Source organism: Panthera leo, chromosome E3 (genome assembly GCF_018350215.1).
Source record: "Panthera leo isolate Ple1 chromosome E3, P.leo_Ple1_pat1.1, whole genome shotgun sequence".
Lineage (NCBI taxonomy): Eukaryota > Metazoa > Chordata > Mammalia > Carnivora > Felidae > Panthera > Panthera leo.
Window position 1 is genome coordinate 16,542,527 of NC_056694.1, and position 12,779 is coordinate 16,555,305.

At 47.6% G+C, this 12,779-nt stretch overlaps 1 long non-coding RNA gene across 3 annotated transcripts in view; it reads right to left on the minus strand.

Moving 5' to 3' along the window:
• The window catches only part of LOC122209867, a 90,176-nt gene that overhangs the window by 22,721 nt on the left and 54,676 nt on the right, over positions 1 to 12,779 (minus strand). The window lies entirely within an intron of this gene.

Sequence of the window (12,779 nt, forward strand, 5' to 3'; positions counted from 1 at the left end):
CTGTGCAGTGAGAAATTGGCACGTAACTTTTAACTCCCTGAAAATTTAACTACTAGTAGCTACTGTTGACCAGAAACATCACTGAGAACATAAATAGTTGGCTAACATGTATTATATGTTATGTGCATTATTTAATGTATTCTTACAATAAAGAAAGTTAGAAAATGTAATTACTTTTTAAAATTTTTTAATATTTACTTTTGAGAGAGAGAGAGAGAGAGAGAGAGAGAGAGTGTGTGTAGGTGAGGGACAGAGAGAGGGAGACAGAATCCAAACCAGGCTTCAGACTCTGAGCTGTTAGCACAGAGCCCAATGCAGGGTTCGAACTCACGAACTGCGAGACCATGACCTGAGTCGAAGTTGGACGCTTAACCGACTGAGCCAGCCAGGCACCCCTAGAAAGAAAATGTTACTAAGCAAATTGTATGGAAGAGAAAGTACATCTACAGTAGTGTACTGTAAAAAATCTGCATATAAGTGGACCCATGCAATTCAAACCCACGTTGTTCAAGGATCAAGGAGTTTGAAATCGGGAAGTGTGACGCCTCCAGCCTTGTTCTTCTAGCTCAGGATTGCTTTTGCTGTTTCAGTCGTTTGTGGTTCCATGTGGATTTTACAATTGTTTTTCTTTTTTTTGTGAAGAATGCCATTAGAATGTTGATAGGAACTGTACTGAATCTGTAGACAGCTTTGGGTAGTATGGAGGTTTTAATAATATTAAATCGTCTACACCATGAATACAGGCTATCTGGGAAGATTACTTTTCGTGACGAATCATGAGTCTGGAATGTAACATACAAATTGGGGTGGCTCCTTCACACAAAGATACCCCCATTGGTCTATGCTATCCCCACCTTAATTTTAGGGAACCACCATGGTCCCTACCTCCCCCAATATGTGCTCCAAATGACTCGATCTTTCTCATCACTGTGTCTGGTCCAAGGCTCAGCCCTTTCTATGCTGAACTGTTTGGGAGTGTTCATCTTTACCAGAGAATGTGCCAGTAGAATTTTTACCCAGGGAAAGTCTAGCAATTACTCAGAATACTGGCCACGGTGCCCATTCAAAGAGTGTATTCGCCACAGAAACTTGGTTTTTACGGAGATGTGATTTTTTTTTTAAGTTTACTTATTTATTTTGAGAGAGCCAGGGAGAGTGTGAATAGGGGAGGGGCAGAGAGAGAGGGAGGATCCCAAGCAGGCTCCTCGAGATCAGTGCACAGAATCTGATGCAGGGCTCAATCTCACAATCTGAACCACGAGATCTTTCAACTGATCGATAACACAGCTTTATACATTAAAGATATTAATGCACCGTGGTGTCTGCTCCTGTTTCCAACTAGTCATTGGCCATAATTTTAATTATGAGATAGGCAGACAGAAGTTTAATTCTTGTGTGGTTAAGTTTACAATGGTGGTTTTATTTGCATGGTTATCTTTTATTGTTCATTCTCTGTACTTTTATGCCAGAGCATGAAGAACTTTCCATCTTTTCCTCCATTCTGTGGTTCTGGGTTTTCACTTGAAACTCTTCATCCGTTTGGAATCGACTTTGGCCCCTAATGGTGAGGGAAAATCTAACCCGCCTGCTTTTTCCAGTGCTAACCTGTTGTTTCATACTGTTTCCTCCCTGTCTTCTGACGCCTCCTTACCTCATGCCGCCTTCTTAAATCTCCCAGGGCCGGTTCCCAGGTGGTAGCAGGAGCCCCGTCTCACCAGCGTGGGAGCGCAGCCGGGAGGCTCGGGCGGCCAAGGTCAGACAGAGAGCTGGGGGACCACACGGACTCAAGTCCAGTTACTCTTTACTAGACTCCAGCTGCCCCACAGGAGTCTTCGTTTTCTTAAGCCCTCACCTGAAAGCTTTGAAAACATTATGGAACGGACTGACTATCAAAAGAAGCCGATTATTCAGGGAAAGTAATTTCATGGGATCGCCAGAGCTCATCATGGAGAATATCCCATCTCAGCTTTTCTGGGCAAGGCTCTCACAGACGTCAAGTGTGTGTTCTGGAGAACAGCGGAACACCACCCACCTACACGGGAGGTAGACACCTGTAAACAGCGCTTCTCCACAGATGTGTTTCTAGCGTGGGGGCCGTGACTACACATCTCTCCAGGAACTAGCCCGGGGTTCTTGGCCATGGGCTTGAAGAGGTCTGTGGAGTCCGTGAAATTCTCTGCCAATTTGTGTGTGTGGATGATTTTTTGGGGGGGAAGAGGCCGTCAGAACCTCCCTGTAACATCTACAGGGAGCAAGGTTTCTATTCCTAAAGACTGTTCTAAGAGTCAAAGGCTGCAGTTAAGTCCACTGCCCTGTGACCTGCTGATCACTTCTTCAGCAGTTATATTAACATATATTGCCGGGGCGCCTGGGTGGCTCAGTCAATTAAGCATCCGACGTCAGCTCCTGTCACGATCTCGCGATCTGTAGGTTTGAGCCCCGTGTTGGGCTCTGTGCTGACAGCTCAGAGCCCGGAGCCTGCTTCGGATTCTGTGTCTCCCTCTCTCTCTGCCCCTCCCCTGCTCACATTTTTTTTCTCTCTCTCTCTCAAAAATAAAAACCTTTTAAAAATTAAAACTAACGAACAAATAAAAACCTATTGCCACATAGGCTCCATTTCAAATTTCTCTTCCAGTTCCTTTCTCAGTCCAAGTGCTACCTCAATTCAGCATTCTGCCTTTAAGCCACACGCCTGCCAATCTTATGACTGAGCCTTGGAACAAAGGCTCAAACATCAGACACACTACAAGGTGTGTGGCTCCAAAAGCAGAGGGGAAATGCTTGTAGATTTCCACTGAGAACCACTCAGATTAGGACATTCGCACTTAAACACGACTTCACCTTACCACATTTCTGGAACGCCTAATTAGGGTGAAATCACACGCCCTTTAGACAATATTGCTAGAAACAATTATACAGCTACACATTATTTTCGAGTCTAACCAATTAAATGAGGGATGAAAAAGAAATTGCTGAAAGAAAAGGAAAAGGAGAAATAAAAACATAGATAATACATACGTAGAAATTCAAAGAAGTAACAAAAATGATCAGCTGTGACTAATTTAGCACATCTTTATTTAGTACATAAAGATATGGACAGACATTAACATCACTCACGTTTGCCAACTGAACTAATCAGGCACTCTTCCAATGACAACAAAGCCCTCAGGAAGCACAGAAAACCTTTGTGTGTAGAAAGAGATGTGCCAGGCTCATGGGAAAGGACATCAATCCTCCCCAAAGTTTAGTTCACAGATATGCCAGGCCATCAGTGCCTGGGATTTACTTATTTTTGGGTTCTCAGGACCCACCCCATAGCAGGGACCCACTAAATATATGGATTAATGTGCTCTCGACCAATCACAATCATAGCATTTTTCTAGGAACTAGAAACGATACCAAAATTCACTTCTACACAGAAATGGGAGACAGCAACTGAAAAAGGAAAGCCAAAGGAGCCCAGCTCTGCCAGATTGAGAACACATTACACACCCACAGTTATTATTAGCACAGTGTGGTGTCGGTGCGCACAAACACACCCACCCGAAGCCACGTGTCGATGAAAACAAAGTCAACAGAAAGTCGAGGCAGGTGTGAGAATTCTATGGTTCAAAAAAGAGAAGCATCTGAAACGAATGGAAAAGCGAATAATCACTGCGTCACGACTTCAGTAAATAACATCCAGACGTAACCGAATCACGCCAACCCCTCCCTTCTTCGCCCCTAAAGCCATGGTGCTAAATAGTTTCTCACGTCAGTCCCATGCCAAAATAGTTTCTCACGTCAGTCCCATGCCATTGTCCTGCTCTGGGGGCCATCACCTCTCCCTTAGGCTGCTGCTATCGCTTCCTGCTTCCTGACTCCCTGCTTCCTGACTCGACTTTCACTCGTGTCCCTTCCCCTTCCTCCACAGTCCTGGCTCACCTGCCACCACAGGACACCTCCTCAATCACCAGCTTGGCTTCCTCAACCTTCTGCACATATGGGCTCCCCCAATTCTACTGCAGTGGTCCTCAAACCACGATCCCCCAAAACTGGCCCGGAAGCTTTTCGAACAATGGTTCTCCACCGATGAGCACAAAGGCCGATCGATACTGCCCATCTCTAAGAGTCGACGTCCACGGCCACAGGTGTTCGTGTGTTTTAGCCCTGCCATCTTGGGGTTGTCTGAGGAACGTTACACATCCTAGCGTGTCCAAGAAGGTAAAAGCCGTGAGAGTAGTGAAAAGGTTCTAAGGGGAGATGAACAAGCATGATGCAAATTAAGGACATGAGAAGCTTCACTGTGAGAAATGATGCCTCCACAGATTTTCACAGACACATACACATATGGGGCACATTCATTTCAACCTTAGCAGAAAAAATTAAAAACTGTCTATTTTGGGGAAAGATGGCTGTCAGTTATTATTAAGCAAAGAAAATAAGGGTACACTGGTTTTAAACCTTGTTATTAATGTTGATTTATTTTGAGAGGAGAGAGAGAGAGAGAGAGAGAGAGAGAGAGAGAGAGAGAGAGAGAGAGAATCCTAAGCAGGCTTCAAGCTATCAGCGCAGAGCCTGACACGGGACGGGGCTCGAACCCATGAACCGTGGGATCATGACCTGAGCCAAAATCAAGAGCTGGTTACTTAACTATGAGCCACCTAAGCCCCCTGATTTTAGAGCTTCAAAGCTTTTAAGAACCAACTTACTCTATCTATTGGATGGAAATGCATCCAGAGGCTTGTGAATTTAAACACCACAATTGCTCTGGACTTAAGAACATATGGATCTACAAACAGCCGTTAGTTCACTACCTCATTGGAAAATAAGAGCTGAACAGACTTTTTCCACTGCTAGCAATCAGACAGTGTTGCCTTTTTCCAATTTAAAGCAAACAAACAAAACATGAAGTTAAAGGACAAGATGGTCAGTGGGTTAGGTTTCCCCCGAGAATTTTTCTTCTCCCTGGGAATTCTCTACCACCCATCACCCCTACCTTCCTGTTCTCAAGATTATTCAGGTGTCCCATGTCCGAGAAGGCTTCACGGACCCCTGGGCACGTCTCAGCGACCCCATGCCAGCGCCCACGCTACATCTATCCTGCACCCACCGTACCTAGTGAAGTAGAAGTACTTTCGTGTTATTTCCCCAAGGTACAGACGGGCACGGGTTCAAGTGGCCAGTCCTGTCTATGCATCAAAGTATCCAGCGACCATGTGGCAGGTACCAAGTTGGTAGACTTCTAAATGTTCACACTGACAGGGAGCTGGTCATTGCTTAGAAGAATTTCTGTGCAGTTCTGAACATTTATTTTCATTTGAGTACCTGGTCACTCAGTCTACCATTTCTACTATAAACTCTTTAGGAGGCAGAAATTTAACGAACCCATTCAGAAATGATAGAAAAACTGCTAATGAAACATGAATGGAGAGATCAAGTGGACAACAGGCCGAAGTATCTCTGATAAGGAAGACACTTAAAAAAAAGAACTGTGAGAAAGGACAGAGAGAAACATGCTGGGACCAATCAAAAGGAAGGAGTCTCGGCAAGTAATGAATAAGCGGTAATTCACAGGGAATAGCAAGACTTCAGAAAGAGTCTTGAAACCTGGAGAGCTGAGATGAACTTAATATTGTTTTCGTGTCACTGGCTACAAAGAGGCTCCTCCTATTCAAAAGCAGTTTCTTCTATAAACCACAGGGTCGGTCGGATTTTCAACAGAATCCGCTTTATTTTCTGAATCTTGTATCAAACCTGTACCTAGTCGTGAATGCGTTCCCTCAAGATTCTGTCCCTGCACCCATTACGTGATGTACCTGAGGATAAGAACGTGAACTTGTTTACCTTGTCATGTATAAATAAATCAAGATGTGGCATTCATACTTCCTAAGGCCTGCTAGAATAAGTACAACCGGCTGTATTCAAATTATCTGCTTGCAGGTCTCTCTCCCCACTCAAATTCCTAGGAATCCGTTATCTTTTTCACCCCAGCATTTGACAGGTTCTCAGCAGACAGGTGTTGAACCGAAACTGGCGATTAAAAAAATGAAATTGACAACTGGCAATTAAATGACCAAATAACACATACAGAAAACTCATCAAGAAATACAAATATGGGACACATTCATTTCAACCTTAACAGAAAACATTAAAATAGGTAGATTTTTTACAAGACAGCATCTAATGTTACCAGCCTAACGGTGAAACACGACATTCGTCATATCACACACGGTGACATACGATCCAGTGTAAATTATCTGCCGCACCGTAACTCAATGACAGCACTATCGTTTCGAAGACAATTTAGCAATACTAGGACGACATAAAATGTCCTCCGAACGTCATGATGTCATCAGAAGAAAATAATTTAGAGAGGAATAGCTATGACCATTAAAATTTCGATTGGTCATGTCGGACCAAAGTGGAGGCCCAGATGTCCCACGTATGGATAAAATCCAGCTCAAGCTAGGTAAGCCGGTTGGAAGACAATTGTGAGTCCAGGTTAAAAAAAAAACCAAAAAACAGTTCAAACCTTAAGAGACTCTTAAATACGGAGAACAAACTGAGAGTTGATGGGGGGTGGGGGGGGGAGAGGAAAGCGGGTGATGGGCCTTGAGGAGGGCACCTGTTGGGATGAACACTGGGTGTTGTATGGAAACCAATTTGACAGTACATTTCATTAAAAAAAAAAAAGAAGAAGAAAGAAAGAAAGAAAAAACCCCGCAAGCTTGAACTAACTAAGGCCACCGAGAGGCAGAGACCAAGTCAGAGATGGTCCAGAGGCAGAGCTGCCAGATGGCAGGGAGAGCCTGGGTATAAAGAAGATGGAGGAGAAAGAGGGGGATCGCAGGTGACGGAGGAGATGCGGTTTCCGGCATTCAGTGCACCAGGGCGGGTGTCCACAAACTCTTCCTGCGAAGGGCCAGGCGGTAAATAGCATGGGCTCCGTGGGCCATACAGTCACCATGAGATCTGCTTGACTGTGCTGCTGCAGTGCGTGGCTGTGATCCAATAAACCTTTTTCACAAAACAGGCAGTGGGCAGGATTTGGCCTACAGGCCAGAGGTTGCTGACCCACGGCCTAAGGAATACAGGGAAAGAAGGCCAATTTGAGGATGCAGTTCATGAGCTGAATTTCAACAGGACATTTAAATAGAGAAGTTCAAGGCAAAGATCAATCTGGAGATGAAGAGATGCCAGGACTAGAGACATAAAATTAAGGAGCACCCAGAGGGGGGTCAGTCTTGATCAAGCATCTTGATCTTAAGCCGAGACTCTTGATCTCGGCTCAGGTCACGATCTCCCGGTTTGTGAGTTTGAGCCTCGCGTCAGGCTCCACCCTCACAGCGGGGAGCCTGCTTGGGATTCTCTTTTCCTCTCTCTCTGCCCCTTCCCTGCTTGTGTGCGCTCCCTCTGTCTCTCTCTCTCTCGCTCTCGCTCTCTCCAAATAAATAAATAAACTTAAAAAAAAAAGACATCAAGTTGAAAGTCATCAGCCGTGTGGCGGTAGGTATGGGGATAGGACCAGGGATACGGTCTGAGAGGACAGAAGATGAGGCACACCTCCCAGTCCAAATACAGGGGCGGACATGCAATGGCACTTCAGATCACTGTGGCCCTGGAAAGGCAGGGACATTATAATCTAACCCCCCTTAACTCAAACTTTTTAAAAAAGAGGGCCCTATTTTCACTTGGGGTTCTCATTCCCTTTTCCAAAATAAGTAACATTAAACTTTCAAATTCATAGAAGAGAACGAAAACTTCCCACTGGCTAGAAAATAAGGCAGTGCTCCAGTGTTTTTTTCTTTTGAAATATTTTACGCTCCAAAATTATATACTAGGGGTTATAGCTCAGGGGTAGAGCATCTGACCGCAAAATTATGTGACATATACGTAAAGCACAACGAACAATGATAAAGCAAACGTCCCATCCCCATCTCAAGAAAGCGTTCACTACCAAAACACCACGGTCCAACTTTTCATTCGGTAAGAATCAGTCTCGCAACCGGAGGTCAGAGCAGGCAGCCCAAGGCCAGATAAAGCTTGCAGATATATTTTCTCTGGCCTACGTCCAGCAGTTTCTTTTCTTTTCCTTTTTCACTGCTGATACTTAAGTATCGATAAACTTCACGAAAAAATCCGCGTTCTGGAGTATCCTTAAAAGTGGGAAGGTGGGTGTTCCCTGCACCCACATTCACCATGTCAACAGGTAGCTAGACTTGCCAAGAGCAAGCAAGCCCGTGCAATGAGCTAGTTTTGCTATTCCTCGCCTCTCTCTACTGCCTTACGTCTACCTTCCCTTCGCTTATTAATTTTACCCGCCTGGCACTTGAGTCTGTGACCCCTAGTTACAGAACATCATTGTGGTTTCTAACTTTTTGGAGTAAGGAGACATTACGTAGAGTAAAAGGCAAAACAACAAAACAAAACAAAAAACAAAAAACCATCTCAGACTCTCAATAGGAATATTACTACTGAGTAAACCAGCTCCATAACCCCTTATCCATCATTTTGAAATCTAAAAAACAAGGTGTTTTGGTAACTTATTTGGTAACAAAACTTGACCTGAACTAATATGAAACCATTTACAATCTTTAAGTGTTCCATTTAGCATGAAGTACCTTTATATTTTCACTCTAGAAATATTAACATATTCAACGAAGGGCTGCTGACCCACACCATGGATTATACAGTAACAGCATATGTACATTTTTACTTTTCTAAAATCTGAAAAAGGGGCGCCTGGGTGGCTCCGTCGGTTAAGCGTCCGACTTTGGCTCGGGTCATGGTCTTGCGGTCCGTGAGTTCGAGCCCCGCGTCAGGCCCTGTGCTGACAGCTCAGAGCCTGGGCGGGGGGCGGGGTGGGGGGGAGGCCTGGGGAAAGCTTGGGTCCAGACCCCAGAGGACGATGCTCAGCGGGGCCGGGACAATGGGCGGCGGGGACCCGCGCGGGGCGCGTCCCGGGAGGCCGGCCCGCCCCGCTGTTCCCGGGCGCTCGGACGGTGGCTCTGAGCTGGGCGCCTGGCCGCTGCGTGGCCCAGCCCTCCTCCCTGGCCCGCAGCGGACCCGGCGCAGAGCGGGCGGCAGGGCGGCCGCGCCGGAGCGCGGGGCCACTACACCGACCCCCAGTCCCCGGCCCACGCGCTCACGGCCGGCCCGGCGCGGCTCACTCACCTGCCCACAGTCTGGCTGGCCAGCTACTTCATGCGGTTGAACGGCAACGACGGCCTGCGGAGCTCGGGCCGGGCAGCTCGGGGGGGACCGCCTGGCGCGGCTACATCGCTTCCAGGCCGAGGAGGCGGCGGCGGGGGCGACAGCGGCTGAGGCGACTGCGGCAGCTGCTGCTGCGGTGGCTGCGCAGCTGCTACTATGGCGGCGGCGGCGGCAATGGCTGCTGCTGCCGCTGTTGCTGCTGCTGATCCCGGGCCGAAGCCCCGCCCTCCCCGCCTTACTTGCAATGGTACCGCAAGCCGGGGGCGCGCGGGACCGGGCTGGGAGAGGAGCGCCTGGCTCCAGCGCGGCTTGCAGCCTGGCCCCTGCCGCCCGAGCCCCCTCGGCCCCACCCCCCCACCCGGGCTGCACCGCCGCCGAGCGCGCAGAGCCCTGCGGCCAGGCGCCGCCTCGGTCCTGACTCCCGGCCCCTGCTAGGCGGGGCGCCGGTGGGAGGGGGCAGCAGGCGCCAGCGGTGTGACCCCATGGTCCTGGCGGCCGGGAACAGCCACACCCGGGCTTGGGGCACTCTGGGCAGGGGGCGGGGACACGCGGGGGGGTGGGGGGACGATGGTGGGAGAGGAAGAGGAGGGGTTGGGGTACCCGGGAGCCTCCGGATGCCCATTTCATGTCAATTACCAAAAAAAAAATTGTTAAGTGGAAACCACAAGCTGCAGAGCGGTGTGTGCTTTGATTGGACTTCCCAGGAAGGTCCAGGGCGAGTCGCTTTTTCCACCGCAGGTGCGCACAGGCACCTGGGGACCGCGAAGGATGCCCGCGGGGCAGTGGGGGGAGGGTAAGGGGGCGGAGGGCGTGGGCAGGGGTCCCGGAACCTAGTAGCCCGCGCGCGGTGTGGCGTTGCCTAGAAACGCCTGGTTGTGATTTGATTAGTAGCCTCGCGCAGGCCTCCGTTTGGAGACACTTAGCGGGACTGTCCGACTGCGCTGGACGCTTTTTGCCGAGCGGACCAGGTCAGTTCTGTGACCCGCAGCGATGTCCTTTTCGTCTGGTGGCCTGGGCCATTCCCTAGAGCAAGTGGGTGGCAGTGTGGCTTCTTTCACTGACCACATCTCTGAGGTCATCAAAGATGTGAGGATGGAGGGAACCGAAAAGGTGGGAGAAGGACCTGACTCTGACCGAAAAGAGAGTGAAGGGAGTCGGGAAACCTTAAGATGGGAGAATCAGAGACTTAAACGTCTTTGTAGTCATCTGGAAGAGAAGTATGAAGCCTCGGAGCTTCAAATAAAGCGGCAGACTCTTAGCTACCGATACGAGCTACAACAGAAAGAGGTAGAAATGAAACTTCTTAAAGCGAGACAGATAGGGCTCAAGAACCAGTTGCTGAAGCTCCAATCAGCCCTTCGATCAACCACAGCGTCACCTTCCTTGGGTTACGGTATCAACTACTTTGCTTCAGCTTCCCCGGGGGATGACCTGGACTTTGCTGACCTCATTTGGTCACAACAAGAAATAAGCAGACTGTCAAATGAAGTTTTAAGACTGGAGGCTGAAGTTAGCCATTGGAAGCATTTTTCCCAGACTTCAGCACCGGGAACGAATAGCGACGAGCAAAATGAAATCTACAAACTGCAGGTTACCATCAGGGAACTTGAACAGAATCGAAATGAGGCCATCGATGACCATCAACTTGAAAAGGCAGTACTGCAGAACGTCTATCAACAGACACTGGCAGAAATACGTCGCAGGTACCATCAAAAGGCAAAAGGCTATGAAAAAAGAATCAAAGAACTGGAAAATCTGTTAGAGAAGGACGACTCTGGAATCAGAGCAGCTGATGAGTCTGTCATTGAGGATATGCAAAACACCATTCAAGTGCTACAGACTGAAAAAGTGGAGTCTACCAGGAAAATCGAAGAACTTGAGGACACCGTAAAATACATCAATAACAAATTATCTTCGGTAGAAAGTGAGAGAGACGCTTTAAGGAGAGAATGGGACCGGATCAATGAGGAAAAGAAAGAAAGGATTGAAGAATGTGAATCGCAGCCTTCCGTTTTGAGGCAAAGTGACACAGTGACGGAAAAGGAAAGAGTTCTTTCCGAGAGTACAGCAGTGGAAGAAGTGTCTGGACCGCGGCAAGTGCTGTCCCATGCGGAAAAGGAGATGACGCCACGGTGTAGCTTAACCCAGGGTGACAATCTCATTGGAGACGATCTGAAACTTGAAGGGCGAGTCTACGTTTTAGAACAAGAAAACTCATCAGGTCAAGGACGGGAAGCACTTCAACTGGCACTTTGGAAAGTGAGCCATGAGCAGGAAGTGATTGAACGTACGGCTCCAGGAGGTGTGAATTTGGATTCAGAAGTAGAGCATTTCAGATGTAACTTGGAGGCCGACGGACAAAAATCCACTCAGGGTAGGACCGAGAAGGAACTCCCAACAGCAGAGCTGGCGGAGTTCGATGGACAGAAACAAACTACACGGCCCAGGGTTTTGACGAGAGGTCAGCTATCAGAACAACAAAATGAAGGCAACGGCATCAACGGCAAAGTGGAACACGATCTCAATGATGAAAAGGGAGCTTATCCATTTGAAGATGAGCAGATGGACATAGCTGAAGAGTTAGATGCGCAAAACGAAGAATCACCTCAAAGTCAATCGGCTGTTAATGATTTGCATCGGTCAGATCCGTCGCAAATACGTAATTTAAACATCCCGAAGGAGAACGCTGAACTTAAGGAACATATTAAACAAGAGGAGGAGGAATCTGCTAGAGCTGAGAAGGAGCCAGCACCGTCTCTGAATCAAGACTCTGACAATACTGTTGAAGATGACTCACTTAAGGGGAGGGAAACGACGGTTAGAAAGTTGCAGCAAAGCCTTTCAGAAATGGAAGAGCTGAATGGCAATTTAAAGAAAGCTGCTTTCAATCTCAAGGTGGAAAATGGAAAGTTGGTTTTGGAGCTTGAAGACGTAAGACGTCGGCTGGAAGAAACTACCGTCTGTAACCATAAGAATTCTCTGGAAACAAAATCTATTACGCGGGCCTTAAAAATAGAAAAAGGACAGTTAATAGTAAAATTGTGCCGGGCTGAAAAGAAGCTGTTGGAGAAAACAGCCAGGTATGAGCAAGCTATTAAAGAACTGACCAACACGTATAACTTGTCTAAGTCGTCCTCCCAGTTAGAGCAGGAGTGTTTAATTCAACGCAGTCAAGAGAAAGACGATGAAATACTACAACTCAAAAAGAGTGTTGAGCAGATGGATGCCGACCATAGAGAAACTAAGGAAATGCTCTCCTCTGCTCTGGAGGAGCATAAGCGATTGACACGACTTATTAAAGAGAAAGAAATCTGTATCGAAAAACTTGAAAGAAGGCCAGAGCTCCAGGAGCTATTAGAGAAGTACGGCCAAGTCTTAAGAGAAAACGAAATTTTACAGCAAACCGTGGAGGAGCAAGACGTTTGTCTTGCATCCACGAGAGAAGAGAATGAATTTCTGCAAGACGAACTGGAGTGTCTGAGAGAAGACAGCCAAACTGTACCTGTGGTCGACCCGCAAACGCAAGGCCGTATCATGGAACTAGAATGCGAGGTGTATGAGCTGAATGCAGAAAGAGTTCGTCT